Source organism: Ostrea edulis, chromosome 1 (genome assembly GCF_947568905.1).
Source record: "Ostrea edulis chromosome 1, xbOstEdul1.1, whole genome shotgun sequence".
Lineage (NCBI taxonomy): Eukaryota > Metazoa > Mollusca > Bivalvia > Ostreida > Ostreidae > Ostrea > Ostrea edulis.
Genome location: NC_079164.1, coordinates 10,226,365 through 10,239,019, shown reverse-complemented (window position 1 = coordinate 10,239,019; position 12,655 = coordinate 10,226,365). Strand labels below are relative to the sequence as shown.

The window sequence follows — 12,655 nt, the reverse complement described above, 5'->3', positions numbered from 1 at the left end:
TATAGGCTTTCGTTTCTTTCTAAGGTGATTTGCTGTCCACGGCTTCGTTTTTGTAAAAAAAAAAATTCTTATCTTCCACTGATACATGCATGTACCATGATTACAAAAATCCCACCATCCATTTACTAGATATGAAATATGGTCGTTATGTACATTGAATACCTTAAAACAATACACAATCTTTTACTTCACCGTGTAACGTAAATCATAGAAAATATATGATCTCACTAGTGATGGTGTGAGAGAGAGAAATATCACATGGCTGTCTCACAAGGGTAAGATAAGTCTGACACTGGTTATACTGTGAGAAAACGGATTGTCATTCTGTGAGAACGAAAGAACGATTGCATTGGTCAACTCGAGTGAACGATTGATGAAATCAAGGGAACGATTGGTCAAAACGAGATAACGATTAGTCAAATTAAGAAAACGATTGGTCAAACTGAGATCACGATAAGTCATATCAAGGAAATGATTAGTCAAATCAAGGAAATAATTAGTCAACTCAAGGAAATAATTAGTCAACTCAAGGAAACGATTAGTTAAATCAAGGGAACGATTGGTCAAAACGAGATAACGATTAGTCAAATCAAGGGAATGATTATTCAAATCAAGGAAATAATTAGTAAACTCTAGGAAATAATTAGTCAACTCAAGGAATTAATTAGTCAACTCAAGGAAATAATTAGTCAACTCAAGGAAACGATTAGTTAAATCAAGGGAACGATTGGTCAAAACGAGATAACGATTAGTCAAATCAAGGGAATGATTATTCAAATCAAGGAAATAATTAGTAAACTCTAGGAAATAATTAGTCAACTCAAGGAAATAATTAGTCAACTCAAGGAAATAATTAGTCAACTCAAGGAAACGATTAGTTAAATCAAGGGAACGATTGGTCAAAACGAGATAACGATTAGTCAAATCAAGGGAATGATTATTCAAATCAAGGAAATAATTAGTCAACTCAAGGAAATAATTAGTCAACTCAAGGAAATAATTATTCAACTCAAGAAAACGATTAGTTAAATCAAGGGAACGATTGGTAAAAACGAGATAACGATTAGTCAAATCAAGGGAATGATTAGTCAACCCAAGGAAATAATTAGTCAAATCAAGGGATCGATCGAACGATTGGTCAAAACGAGATAACGATAAGTCAAAGCAAGGGAATGATTGGACAAACCGAGAAAATAATTAGTCAAATCAAGGGAACGATTGGTCAAAACAAGATAACGATAAGTCAAATCGGCTTGGTCAAACCGAGAAAATAATTAGTCAAATCAAGGCGAGGAAACGATTGATTCAACCGAATTAGCCATTATCAAACCAAGGGAATGTACAAATAGAGATTTTTAAAAAATATATTTCATATATATATGTCCCCTCCTGGCTGCCGTAGTCACTATAATAATATACATAGTACCTAAAGGTAAACTGGTGTGACCTACATTAACCTGGACAATAACATCATACCTGTGGACGATTAAGTAACGTATGGGTGTGCAGGTAAATTTAATCAAGAGAAACTTACAGCTGTATATCAATAGCCGTGTTTCGAGTTACTCCGGAACACCCGGGATTTTTCGTATTTAGCCACGCCGGTCACGTGATATGAGCAAAATGTTCCACAGGGGTACTTCCGGTTAATTTTGTTTACACTGGTAACAAAATTGTTTTTGACAAAATATAGATTTTGCGGCACAAACTGTCGCAAATCAGATAAAGGATAGCAAGGGATATATATTTACTTGGGAAGATGTCAAAGTTTACCTTTTCCCAAACCCGGGAAAAGCGTTCACGCAGAGGAAACGATGGCGTCATTTGTGTAGAAAACCACGAGCAGCCGAAATTGAGTGCGATTATTACATTCCGTGAAAGCTGAACCAACAAAGAAACATCATTGTTCTAGCCAGTTTGCTTATATTAACTTTTAGGAAAACCAAGAGGTTTGTACTGACTCTTAAAAATATAATATAGACTGTGCAAAATCTTGTCAATCTTCAAGAATAGGTATACTTGTACCCTCATCTACATCTGAGCAGTGTATGTATTTTACAACGGTGTTCATGAGACATTAAATAGATGATAAAGCATCATATATTAGAGAATTTCAATTATGAACTTATGGTTCAGGCTCATAAAAATTATGAAGCAATTTCACAAGGGAGTGAGAGGGGGGGGGGGGGGGTATATATATCTGCTAATTAAATAAAATATGAGAACACCAGATAATATATCCCTACGGATCTATACTAGAATTTGCATGATCATTTATTCAAGCTCCATACTGATGGTTCATTCACTGCAAAATTTTGAATTATATCAAAGAACATTGATCTTTTCTCCAACTTTTAATACCAATCAAGCACAGGCAGTATGCATCGCTTGGGGTCGAATTTACTATTAAAGAGTACTCTTTAATAGTCAATTCGAACACAAGTGATGCATATTGCCTGTGCAATCAAGGTACTTTACATGTACATCAGATATGTACATTTCCACTCAAACTACTTGTATACAAGAATGGAACCAGCTGAACATGAGCCAGGTTATATATTATATATTTGCTCTCCTACCCCTTTGATTCAGTACTGTGTAAGGAAATATACTATTGAGTATATATATTTCTTAAAAAGAATAACAATTTTCATTCATATTTTATTCAACATATATATACACAGGTTGATAACAATGGCTGATCTGCATATAATGACTGCTAGTTATTGGCTGGTATGCAGTGAAAGGGAGCTAAAAAGGAGTAAAAAGTTCATATCAGCCAGGTGAGAATTAATTTCTTCTTTTTTGTGTGTTATACATATGTAATTCTTTTCTTTTGCTGCTTCAAATCTTGTGTATTTGAAAATTTTCAGTCTAATATTTGGCAATGTTATAGGTAGTGTGGTTTAAATAAACCAGTGTTAAGGAATATCCAGTAATGGCATGACATCATGAGAGTTTGGCATACCGACATTCAGATGATTAATGATGAAACTGAAGACCTCAAGTGAAAGGCATGGAAAATTATCCTGTTCCCATTAACCTGGAAAAGAGGAGGGATGCCACAATATTGATAATAGACTTTTGTCAATTTGAGAAGCAAAGATGTAAAAAAAAAAAAAAAAAAAAAAAAAAAAAAAAAATAAATAAATAATGCTGAAATTATAATTCATGTATTTGTTAAAAATACTGTTCACTGTACATACATGTATATTTTTTTTAACTTATTTGGAAATACATGAAGTAATTCATATTAAAACTGAATGTATGAGTTTTCATGATTTTTATCAATAAAGCTTACCATATTTATTGTACAAATATCTGATTTCCCCTATACATTGTAGTCATATGAGAGCTTGCTTGCATTCAGAGATATGACATCATGTATAAAGCCGAGTTAAACAACTTCAAAATCTACCCAACATGTTTTAAATGAACACAAAAGATTCTTCCTAATTTCTTCTCTCTTTTTTTCAATTTTGTTCATAAATTTATATTTAAGTCAATTCACCTTTTTCAAACTTTTGATGCATATGACGGATTTCCTCTGTATTGCTATATCTATCAGGCCCAGCACAATCTCTATATTTAACTATATAGTTTTATAAAGCTATTTCAAACAGCTTCATTAAGCTAGTTTCGATTAAATTTCTTAAGTGCAATGACACATAACAATATACATGTACTTTGAACTAACCACAACACTATTCTATGTATAGATCATATGTCATTTTAAGAATTTTCATGAAAAGAGAATTTCTTTTGTATTGATAACTGTCCACTGCCTTAATTTTGTGTGTCGAAGCTTTGATAAGTATATGATGACTTTACAATGTGGAATCTGTAACAACTTAATAATCCTAAACATTTGACAATTTTGAATCAAAATTCTTCCTAAGGTACATAGTTTAAGAAGCTTTTTTTGTTTACAGTGTGTTGTTTCAAGTACAAGGATGAAATATTTTCACTTAGAAATTAAATTTTTATGCTTTAAAAATATATTTGATAGAAGATTTGAAATAGTTATATCAAGCAATTTCAATTAGCTTTAAAAAGCTATATAGCTTGATTAGCATATTTATATAGCTAATTATACTAGAGATTGTGCTGGACCAGTCTGTGAGCACATATTGAAATTATGTTGCTGAAAGGAATTATAATATTACCTTAATCATGATCAGATATATATTTTGTTCAGTGATATAAATATGAGCAGTAATCACAAATACCTACTGGATTGTGAAAAGTCAATAAAATGACTACAACAATAAATAGTCATGCTAAAAATTCTTCCAATTACATAAGTATATCATTAGAAGTCAAACTCCAAAGACTTAATTTGTAGCACAAGTATTAGTTGAGAAATAATTATTTTCAAATTCAATCTAATTAAAATTAGATCTTTGATCCGCTCATGCAATCGCTACACAAAGGACTATACACCAGTTTCATAACAAGTGCAGTCTTTTCTTAGAGATCAGCTGAGCATAGTGAAGATTCAAGTAAATTAAAAGTCAAATCAATCTAATTAAAATTAGATCTTTGATCCGCTCATGCAATCGCTACACTTTGTGTAGCGATTGCATGAACGGATCAAAGATCTAATTTTAATTAGATCGTTTCAAATTAGACAGCATATTGACTATACCCAAGTAGATAATTTTATCCTCACCCACATATGGCTATACCATTGCACTCAGAAACCCAGACTAATTCAATTTAAACTAGCTTTAAATAATAAAGCCATTTCAAATACCTATAGTATTATAGCTAATCTATTACTTTTCACTGTGTATTGTCATTATCTATATTTTATATCAATAATTATCAGGTCCAGTCCAAAGACTATTTCTACCTATGTAGCTACTTATAGCTACCTAGGTATTTAAACCTACTCCAGGTAGCTATTTTTACCTACATTTTCCTTTACTTGCATTTTGTGGCCAAACGCAGGAACAGCGCAACATGGTGTGTACCAAATTTCTTGATTCACTTATACTGACAATGAATACCACAAAAATATTGGACAAAAAATGATTACTTTCAAATTTGCATCAATAACTGCACCCACTTCCATTCTCTAGGAACTTAGGATCAAAGATACATGATAAGAAGTCTAGAATGTTTTACAAATCTTTATTAATTTTAAAGTTAACATTCATGCACTCTTACATTAAAAGTTTTTGAGTCGATTTTTCATGCAATTTTCTCTACATTTTCCACCCTCGTAAAGCATTTAAATTTACACTCCGAATTTTGTCATGCACATGTACAACATGATACATAAAACGACTGACCTGTTTAAAAGATGTGCCTTAATTATTATTTATTTATATCTTTAAAAACATGTAAAAGTAGGTAAAACTAGCTACTTTAAGTAGCTTTAAATACCTAGGTAGCTATTAATAGCTACGTAGGTAGAAATAGTCTTTGGAATGGACCTGAATATATATGTTACATGTTTATGCCCATTTTGGCCCTGATTTGGTAACGTAAATTCTATTTCACATAGGCCCTATAGACTGTACTGGACCTAATGCCTGCTTTAAATGAAGCAGTGCACATTGTGTTTTGTTTAATCATATATATATATAATGTCGTCATAATTTTCATTTTACCAGTTTGACAGGTTTCAGTGAGTCTAATACGTTCTTTTCCTTTACTCCTCCGGTTACTAGACAGCTGGGCCGGGCCTTGTGTGAGTTACACGACATCGTCTTCTGTTCTTGACGAAGTCTTTCGTTGTATTTCGTAGATCAATAGTAGCTTATCAAACGCTCATAAACAAATATGTACCGCATACACCCCAAACTATTAAATGTGTATTTCAATTTCATGATGATCGACAAAATTAAGCCTAGGCCTAATACACGAAGTGTCGACTGTTGGTAAACAAAGGTAAACAACGATAAACCGGAAGTAACCCTGTGGAACATTTTTGACGCGGCGTGACTAAACACAGAATAAACACTGTGTTCCGGAGTAACTCGAAACACGGCTATTATGCAGGTACAGATTGGTCAAACTAGGTTTGGACATGTATGATTTAATGATATGTTTATCAATATCATCATTGTTAGTATCTACGACAGGGAAAAACTCAGGGATGATAACGAAATAAGCTGAAAGCTCGTTTGTTGACAGAAGAAAGCTGCCTCCCTTTTATATATATATGTGTTGTGTGTGTGTGTGTATATATATATAAATGTCGAACAAGCTTTAAACTTAACGTATTCACAGGATCTTATTAGGGTGGTGGATGGTCATTCCTTTTAATGGTACCTACTCACGATCATGGAATACGATGATAAAAAAAGCGTTTAAATATAAATTTGCTGAGATTACCATAATAAAAGACCGTTTTTGAATACTTGTTAATATACTTTATTTACTAAACACAATGTTTACACTACTCAAAATGTACAAGAATTTATTTGACTTATTAAAGCCTTTACATGTATATTTCATAACCTCCGAGGAGCTTAGAGCGGATTATTTTTCGTTTCAAAACCCCGACTTATTTATAAACACACTTTTAAAAATATATTTCTAGTATGGACACGAACAACCAGATTGTCAAATTTTCGGGACGACCCGTCCCTTCTTCAGGACAAACGAAACGAATGTTTAATGTGGCCAATATTAACAGAGAATAATAACAAAAACTACATATAAATACATCTAGCACTACAACTACACCAATCTACAAACATATTTACAATACAGACTACATATGTATATGTTTTTTTGGTTTTTAGGCTTGCCAATCATGCAATGTTAAAAGTGGAGTGAATTAGGACAGTCATGCCCTATTCGTCCAAAGAGCTGATCTAAAACATTATGATTATATCTAATATATGGTCATTTCGTTTCAAATTCTTTTTATAATATATTTCTTCGATATATCTCTTTTCTAACTGACATGTTTTGGAAGATTTTATTCGTAGATCTAAAAATATTAACAAATAACGTTTTCAATTTTCATGAATTTTTTTTTCTTTCTAAAAAATCAGAACATTTATATCTGAATCTTTTAGGCATTTTTATTAGATATTCATATCATGCATCAAATCACAGCGAAATTTTGACTCAAGAATCTCTTATTTGCAAGCCAAAACACCTTTTTTTACATTCCGGAAAAATCACAAAGTAAGAGCTTGTATCACTCTTTCGGTGGTGAAACAGAAAAGTTTAGTGTATGAGCTACCCTAAGACAATGTATTATTTGACGATCCACTTTTAGCGAGAAGCAGATATTCAATTGGGGTCTGTCCGTCTGGCTGTCTGTAACACTTAGTTCCAGGTGATATCTGTAAAGAGTCTGAAATTTTATGATGCATCCGTATGACTCAAATAATATCTAATAAGAAAAATAGCGTTTTAGACAAAACGAATTAAGCTTTCGGAAATCGTCGTTCGGTTCGTTTTCATTAGATTTGGATTTTGAAACCGATAGTTTCTAAAGTTATAGATAAACGATTTTCACGATAAACAGAAATCCTTATAAACGCGTTAAACGCAAAACACGATATACCTGATAAATACAAAACATGATAAGAACGAAAAACCTGACAAACGCAATTCCTGATACAATAGGGTGTATATTGTTCAACTTTTTCACTCATATGGAGACGTCACCATTGCCGGTGAAGGGCTGCAAAACTTAAGCCTATGCTCGGCACTTACGGCCTTTGAGCAGGGCGGGATCTTTATCGTGCCACACCTGCAGTGACACGGGGTCTCGGTTTTGCGGTCTCATCAGAAGGACCGCCCCATATATTCGCCTCTTATGACAAGGAAAGAGTACTGAGGACCTATTCTAAACCGGATCCCGGGGAGACTGATAATAAAATGCACACACGATAGGATAGGATACACGCACGATACGATATGATATACACACATACAATAGGATAAACACACGATACGATAGGATACACGCACGATACGATAGAATACATGGACGATACCATAGAATACACGCACGGTTGGATAGGATACACGCACGATGCTATAGGATACACACATGATACGATAGAATACACGCACGATAGGAAATACGCACGGTATATGATAGGGTGCGTGCACGATACGGTAGGATGCACACATGATACGGTAGGATGCACACACGATAGGATAGGATAGAAATGTCAAGAATAGAATAACTAAGTTGAACAAAGTGGATATAAACTAATGACTAGAAATAGTTGACCAGGGGTTTCACAAAACATCACAAATTATGATGAGTAGACACGGGTATACGTACATTACATACAGGTATTGTTTTTACAGAAACAATCATCGAAATGCATTGTATTGTTGATTACCAAGAACCATACAGTACACATAAAATACATATATACATGTAGGTCAATCGATTAAAGGGGCATTTCCTTTTTGGGAGTTGAACTATGTTCAATCTCCCTGGGTCATCACGCACTTTTCTGCGCAGTAATTTGTATTGATTTGTATAGTGGTCGTCAGCGGGGGTTCTGTGTCAGCTGATTTACTCCTAGGTAAATCAACATAAACTTTTATAAACATCCGCCATTAAATAATCCATGTAACTTTTCTGAATTAATCTAATTTTGATAATTGACATGTAAATAAATGCAATGATATTGTATTCAAATCAATTTGAATACAAGATTTCGATCAAATTGATACTGATAGACATAGAAAAATAATAGATAAGGTTGAAAAATTGTCGTTTGTAGCACAGCGTCACCTATAAACATTGATAGGGAAACGAACGACAACTGCACACAAGCCCTATTGACACCGTGGCGCGAAATATCGAATATGGTGCGAAACCTCAGAAAATTTACAAGAAATAACTCTACAACATTGTGTATGTGTATATATTTGTTGTTGTTTTTTTAATGTGATATAAAAAATGTTTGATGTTACATGTAGATTGAATTAAAACACGTCATTCCCAGTCAACAACTTTCGATTGGGATCGGAATACGAAATAAAATTTCTTATATCCGGTGGCAAAGTGAAACTGCTTCATGCTTCAAGTTATTGAATTACGTAGTAATTGCACGTTACACATTAGAGAACTGTTCCTTTTAATAAAGAAAGTCACAAAATAGATACAAAATGAGTGTACCTTATTCATTACTGTTACCGAGCTTTCGTCGACTATAATCTCGAAATGGCGTGTTTCGCTGCGCTTGATGATCTGACGGTAAGGTCCACATTTTCTACGTGAGTAGTGTGATATTTGTTTATGAATTTTTTGCGCATACATGGTATGTCTCGGCTAGGAATAATGGAAACTTTCTCTCATATCTACGTATGTAAGATACAGATATTCTATGAAAGAAAGGTATGTAAGATATTTCTATCTTTCATATCACGTGACGTTTATCTTACATATCCCGTGACGTCATAATCAATACACAACTAGCTTGCAACTTACCTCGCCTCGATTGACGAACACTAGCGTCTGCAAAGCTCTTGTACAAAAAATGACAGATTGTAATGTCCCTGATAATCTCCAGGTGTATGTGACCGGACACAAAAATACACATTCCTTGAACAATTACTGCACACTCAACAACAGTCACAAATTCCTCATACACCTATGTCATCCGGTGCATTATGCCCGTTCACAGAAACCCAGCCCACACGGTCTATTACGTCTAGGCCTACCTCCACATTCACTCTGTCAACGTCTACTGTCCGTGTCTCAGGTGAAATAAGTGCGTTCAATGTCCATGAAACTCGAGTCCTTGCACGCGTGAAAAACGAAAGTCTAGCCATGCCCATATTCACCAACAAAAACCACTTGGAATTCCTCTTCACACACTCGTCATTAAATAACTGCTCAATTAATATCAATATCAATGCTCCTCTAAGAAAAAGAAAAAAAACACCGTGCAGTTGTGAATGCATATTCTGATTAGGTCTGTCAAAATGTTTCGCGCTGATGACTGTCGAGTTACGTCACGCACCCTGATTATTGATTTATTCAAAGAGGAATAACTCTAATACAATTCACTTATACACTCGTCGGCCGATTTTTTGTCAGCAACATAGTTGCCAAAATGAAGGTCGTAGAATTCGATTCTGATGTTATTTTTAATGTAGAGCGAAAAATTAATTGATTGAAAAATTCTCAAAATGGCGTCGCTAGGCACAAGGAAAACGGAAAACTCTAGAAATATGAGAGAAAAATACTCTCTTATGAGTTGCCATGAAATATTAAGGTGATTCCACCCTCGGGGTTGCAAAAAAGCGGTAAAACCCTCGGCAAAGCCTCGGGTTTCACAGCTTTTTTGCAACCCTCGGGTGGAATCACCTTATATTTCATGGCTACTCATAAGAGAGTCTTATATTTTCACCTATGTATGTAAAGACATATTAATCTCTATTTTTAAAAATGTAGAACACTTTTATCAAATGACAATGTTTGAAAACACTTAGAGCCCCGATGTCAGAATTTCCTTTTCCAAGACATCAATATGTCAAATTCATTATCCTTTTTGAATAGTATGTACCATATTTTGTACCAGTTATCCATTTTGAATCCCCTAATACAATGGGATTTTGCTGCACTCTGTAATGTTTGAGTGGATGTCATGAGTGTGTGTCAAACAGAAATTTTAAGAGCATGGGATAAGTTGCTGCCATGTATTACTTCACTATCAAAGTTTAACCCAGTTGCCACAATGTTGAATTTATGCTGCAAAAGGATTGGAAATTGCTCTGGTCAAAACACATTGTTTATTTGTCTACAGATGAAAGAGACACGAGGATTCTCCCTCACAAACTGAAAAAAAAAGTTATGGATCTTGTACATGTATAGTTTATTAATCACTATAGATTTCCAGCATCACAAGTCTGATTCCACTATATGCTTTCCATACTGTCAGGTTCATTCACCCCCTGTTTGAGCCACAGTATAATATCCCAAATACCTTGGCAATAAATAACATTATTTGACTAGTGTTTCATTTTTAGCGGAGTTGCGATGAAGTCGAACTCGACTTATGATCTGATGAAGTGCCTTTGGGCGGGCACGCATCAACATTTCATTTCCGCTCTTGAGCAAATTATAGGATCTCATTCAAACTTAGATGGATTGTCACCCTCAGTAAGATGAGGAAGCCTATCGATTCTGGGGTCACTAGGTCAAAGGTCAAGGTCACTGGCTATAAATAGACTGAAATTTGGAGAAAATTTTGTTTTCCGCACCATAGCTCTTGAACGAATTATAGGATCTCAATCAAACTTAGATCGATTAAGTAAGACAAGAAGCCTATCGATTCCGGGGTCACAAGGTCAAAGTCACAGTGGCTATAAATAGACTGAAATTTGGAGAAAATTTTGTTTTCTGCACTATAATTTTTTAACAAATTATAGGATCTCAATTAAACTTAGATGGATTATCGCCCTTGATGAGACAAAGAAGCCTATTGATTTTGGTCAAGGGTTAAAGGTCAAGGTCACAAAGGATTTAAGTCGGCTGAAATTTATGTACGCAAAATTTTGCTCCCTGCTTGATAATTCTTGAAAACTTTTCTGCCGGTTCCCTCTATGCCCATTCCTTGCGCAACTCGGCTTGTGCATTTCCGATGCCCGACAATTTTTAATTTTTTTGCATTTCATTTATTTTGAGTTATTATACAATTATTTACCATTCCATTGATCCTCTAAAGGACTGTAGTATACTCAGGTGACAGTTTAGCATATTGGACTACCTTTTCAAGTAATGAATCCTTAGAATTAGCTATAACTAGGATTAAACTTGAATGTATATATACAGGGGGAAAACTTCTTCATAACTGCAAGGCATTGATAACCATATTGATTTGAATGTTTGGGCCATAATATGTGGTCACATTTTTCATGAGAATATAAAGGGGTGAAATTCTAGAAAACAACAACACGACTTCAGTTACTCGAGGAGCGTTGTGGCCCATGGGCCTTCCATTATCCATGTTTGCTGTTGTAACGCTTTGAAACAACAACAGTTGATTTGTATCTAAAATCATGATAATATTCAGTCATTTATCCCCCTACCCTTCCAGTACTATCTTTTCTAACTGAATTTCCACAATGTTCAACTCCCACGAGTACTTTAAGTACTTTGATTATAACTGTAATTGCTTTAACAAACTTTTCTATTCAGTAATTTTTTTTTATACAGTCATGTTTTAAGATATTCAAGGGACATTTGTAGCGATATTTGTTCTCAATTTCCGCGCCATATTAATTTCTTTGTGTCACTAGACAAAAGTACATGTAGGCCTATATCAAGAAACTTTTCGTGCGTATGTAAACAGTTGTATCGGAAGCATGACAATGTCCATTCGTTTTGGTTGAAAATGAGAAGTCTCGCGTGTAAAATGATGAATTTGTTATTTAAATATTGTTTGCCAACTAGCGATGCTTACACTCCACAAATCATTCATCGGTTTAATGTTACCAATCTTTCTTGTAAAAGTTTTAGTCATGCTTCTCAGCAAGGTATAGACTTTTCTGAATGGCAGCAGACGAAGTCATCAGCCTTGATTTTGATCAGTGATACGACATTTATAAAAACGATGGGGTTCTAGGCGAGATTTGTTTATTTCTTTATATAAAAACACTCCTACGTTAACTATATAGTTTTAGTGGAAAATATTGAACATTAAAAAATACA

General features: G+C 34.2%; 2 long non-coding RNA genes across 2 annotated transcripts; one reads left to right on the top strand and one right to left on the bottom strand.

Moving 5' to 3' along the window:
- The first annotated feature begins 1,551 nt into the window (after positions 1-1,551).
- On the top strand, positions 1,552-3,310 carry LOC125679129 (uncharacterized). The gene is made up of 2 exons (XR_007371709.2): positions 1,552-1,949; positions 2,685-3,310. It is a non-coding gene; the product is annotated as an uncharacterized LOC125679129 (long non-coding RNA).
- LOC125655788 (uncharacterized) lies at positions 2,648-5,991 on the bottom strand. The gene is made up of 2 exons (XR_008799590.1): positions 5,619-5,991; positions 2,648-3,043 (listed from the first exon to the last, which is right to left on the bottom strand). It is a non-coding gene; the product is annotated as an uncharacterized LOC125655788 (long non-coding RNA).
- Positions 5,992-12,655: the final 6,664 nt, after the last annotated feature.